The 4,313-nt window shown below is 45.2% G+C and overlaps 1 pseudogene across 1 annotated transcript; it reads left to right on the top strand.

Annotated features, from left to right (window-relative positions):
• Positions 1–2,082: 2,082 nt before the first annotated feature.
• On the top strand, positions 2,083–3,410 carry LOC308081042 (pyrin-like; annotated as a pseudogene). The gene is made up of 2 exons: positions 2,083–2,134; positions 2,419–3,410. The product of its transcript is annotated as a pyrin-like (transcript).
• Positions 3,411–4,313: the final 903 nt, after the last annotated feature.

Below are 4,313 nucleotides of genomic sequence, written 5' to 3'. Positions count from 1 at the left end.
GGATTGCATTGGCAGCTGCAGTTCATCGTTCTAACGGACCTCGAGTAGCGGCGCTATCTCAAAAGTGGGCGTGAATTTGTAGGCCTTCCGCTTCCGGCCGTGTGTCTCTATGTTGCCTCTAACTTGAAGAACGAGAGTGTAAGATCCACCTTAATTTCTTCCCAGACGCTTAGATGTAATTAGTAATTAGCAGTGGTGAAGTAACTAAGTACATTTACTCAAGTACTGTACTTAAGTACAATGTTGAGGTATTCTCACTTTACTGGAATATTTCCAATTTTCAGTACTTTTACTTCTACTCCACTACATCTCAGAGGCAAATATTCCACTTTTACACTACTTTACAATTATTTGAAAACTTTAGTTACTAGTTACTTTGTAGATTTAGATTATTATTAGAAATTAATACATTTTGGCCATTTGAAAATAGCCGATCTACAAGCTCACAATGTGTCGTGATGCGACGCATTGTGAGCTTGTAGATCTGCTATTTTCAAAAGATTTGTATACATTTGTAACTTGTGAAGTGGGACATTCTACATAATGAGTACTTTCTACTTTGGTACTTTATTAAGTACATTTTTAATACCAATACTGTTTTACTTTTACTCAAGATATAGAAACCTAGATACCTCATTGGCCTCCGCAGTTCGTTGGAGCAACCTGTATTGCGGCCGCCATTTTAGAGGAGGACACAGCCATTCAAAGTGACTACTGGCCAATCACAGCACGTTGACCACTGGCCAATCACAGCGCGTTGACCACTGGCCAATCACAGCGCGTTGACCACTGGCCAATCACAGCGCGTCTAACTGACTAGTTTCTGCGCGGCTGCCTCTTAAAGCTGGGTTACGAAAAGACCAACCCCCACCTGCCTCTGATTGGCCTACCGAACACCCCCTGCTGTGACACACGCGGAAGCTTCCTCCTCTAAAATGGCGCCCGAGATACATATGCCTCAGAGCTGGAGGAGGCTTCTACCTCTATATGTCTATGAGATGGACCCTCTGATACTTGAGATGGACAAGAGTTCTACATAGTCATTAGCTTCGGTCCCAGCCTCACTCATCTGCAAAGAGAAGAGCCTGGTCACGACCTAAAGCAGCGAGTGTCTAGGAAGTCCTGAGTGGACCGGATGTCCGTTTCCCCCGGGAAACAATATTTTTCGACCAATCACAACACTCGTTTCATTCACGGAGAATGAGAACAGATTTGTAAAGCATCAACGTCATTTCCTTGGGAAGTACTTCCGCCAAATACAACCATTTCCGGTTGTCAACTTCCTAGACAACCAACATCCCAGGTCTTGCCCAGCGTGCATAGTCATCTATAACATAATCTATAGATGACTATGTAGAGCAGAGGACAGAGTCAGAGTCCATGTATCTCCGGAACCGTCCGACCGCCCGTCTTCAAACTCGAGTGCGGCATCAAGTCGGTTGGATGGATGGTTGTCCAGATCCACCGATCCGACTAATATGACCATATATGGGCTCATGGCCTATGACCATATATGGGCTCATGGCCTATGACCATATATGGGCTCATGGCCTATGACCATACAGTATATGGGACTATACTGATGACATTATGTCCATATATGGGACACAGCCAGACATACAGGTACAATGGGTAAAAAGGGTATTGCATAACCGTGCATTCCCAACTTGCATCGTTCCAGAATAGCACATAGAGATTTAGCACATTTAGAGATCCTGTAGACGTATAGATTCTCTAAAAAGGAATCTCACGACATCCATATTTGTGTGTATCAGGTTACCATGGTTACCTCATATTTATGTGGAAGTAATTGTGGAGCCGTGTGGAACTCCATATTTGGGCAAGACTGACGTCATATTTGATGAGGTCAGATTTCAGTCAGTTTGACATAAAAGCTGATACAACTTCATATTCTGCTGTGATCGTCATAAACACTCCAGGATTGTAAAGACAGACGTCATTGGTTGAAGACACCCCAGCCCCACTGCTGATACAGCGAAGGTTTCAGTTTGTCAAGTTATAAGTGCTTTATACAATAATTCCAGAGTTTCACACTTTGGCATTTACTTTCAGTGTGCAGAAATGGCGTCCGCCAGCAGTCTACTGTCTGAAGAGCACTTCCTGTGTTCTATCTGTATGGATGTGTTCACTGATCCAGTCTTCACTCCATGTGGACACAACTACTGCAAGACCTGTATCACACATTACTGGGACATTAATGATGTGTGTCGGTGTCCACTGTGTGCAAAGACCTTCTGTACGAGACCAGAAGTATCTGTCAACAGTTTTATTGCCGAGATTGTTCATCAGTTCAGGAATCAGAAGTTGAAAGAAGAATATGAAGAAAAGACAGAGGCTGAAATCCAGCAGATGATCCAGGAGAGACACAAGTGAAGATTCAGGAGGTCAAACACTCAGTAGAGATCAGCAGGAAAGATACAGACACAGTGATAGCAGGCAGTGTGCAGGTCTTCACTGCTCTGATCAGCTGTATTGAGAAGAGCCAGGCTGAGCTCATTGATGTGATTGAAGAGAAGCAGAAAACAACAGAAAAACAGGCTGAAGGCTTCATCAAAGATCTGCAAGTGGAAATCACTCAGTTAGAGAAGAGAAGCTCTGAGCTGAAGCAGCTCTCACACACTGAAAGACCTCCTCCACCTCCATAGCTTGACATCCATCAACACCCCTCCACCCACCAAGGACTGGACAAAGGTCGATGTCCATCAGTCTTCATATGTGGAGACTGTGAGGACAGCTGTGGCTCAGCTGGAGAAGACTCTCAGTCAAGAGACAAAGAAGCTGTGTGATGCCTGAGCTGTGGATGATCCAGCAATATTCATTGGATGTGACTCTGGACCCTGATACAGCAAATCCCTACCTCATCCTGTCTGAGGATGGGAAACAAGTGCGTTATGGAAGAAAAAAGAAGAATCTCCCAAACAACTCAGAGAGATTCTCTGGATGTGTCTGTGTCTTAGGAAAACAAAGCTTCTCCTCAGGAAGGTTTTACTATGAGGTTCAGGTTAAAGGGAAGACTGAGTGGAATCTAGGAGTGGCCAGAGAGTCCATCAACAGGAAGGGATCAATCACACTGAGCCCCAACAATGGTTACTGGACTATAGTGTTGAGGAATGGAAATGAGTACAAGGCTTGTGCTGGCCCTCTTGTCCTCCTCCCTGTAAGAGAGAAGGTCCAGAAAGTGGGAGTGTTTGTGGATTATGAGGAGGGTCTGGTCTCCTTTTATGATGTGGAGGCCAGAGTTCATCTTTACTCTTTCAATGGCTGCACCTTCACTGAGAAACTATATCCATACTTCAGTCCTTCTCTTAATGATGGTGGTACAAACTCTGCTCCTCTGATCATCTCTCCTGTCAACATTGACGCTCACCTCAGCAGGGACGCTGGAGGACGTGTCCTCTCCAACTTTTATAAAAATATCCTCAAGATGATGAAAAAAACTGTATATAATAAATAACGAAAACATGATAATATAGAGTGAATCATATTAAAATGGGGGGGGGAGGGGACACAGGGCCTCATAATGTGGTGTTTCCACAACAACACTCTACTCATCATGGTGGACACATGATAATTATCAACAAGTCTACAGGAAGGAATTCAGTGTGACCAGAAGCAGAGATAAAACACATGGTCTATGTCAGGAGGAAATCTCATTATGTCCAAAACTGATGCTATCAAAAGTAGTAGATCTACAAGCTCAAAAAGTGTTGTGTCACGCCGCGTTTCGAGCTTGTACATCTGCTACTTTTGATACTTTTGCAACTTTTTTCACAAAAAAAAAAACAAATATATATATCATGGGGGAACCCTATAAAAAAGCAGCACGGGGGGCATGGTGGGCAGTCGGTAGCGCTGTCGCCTCACAGCTCGAAGGTCCTGGATTCGATTCCCGCAGGGGACGCTTTGGGCACTGGGGGCGTGTTCTCTCCTCCGCGTCATCAGTGCCCATACCTAGGTGGGGGTTGGCGAAAAGGCCTTTCTGTGTGGAGTTTGCATGTTCTCCCTGTGTCTCCTAGGGTAGAAAAACATGCAGTAATCCTGGTCTCTATACTGCCTCCCCCTGGTCAGCCGGGCAGCCTGATGGAGGGGAAAGGAACTGGTTGGAATAACGTGTTCCTTCCACGCGCTTCGTCTAACCAGGGAAACTCCCCCCTGTCGGGTGATAAGAAGCGGCTTGCTAGCTCTCATTGCATTGAAGGAGGCATGACCTCGGCTCTAGGCTCTCCCTAGGCTGGCAGAGGGAGTGTAGCACCCAGATTACATAGGCAATTGGCACTGGTGTGAAAGAAAGG

This window comes from Gymnoscopelus braueri, assembly GCF_963280865.1.
Source record: "Gymnoscopelus braueri genome assembly, contig: SCAFFOLD_549, whole genome shotgun sequence".
NCBI classification, from domain to species: domain Eukaryota; kingdom Metazoa; phylum Chordata; class Actinopteri; order Myctophiformes; family Myctophidae; genus Gymnoscopelus; species Gymnoscopelus braueri.
Note: the sequence above shows the minus strand (reverse complement) of the source record. Positions and strands in the feature narration are given on the sequence as shown.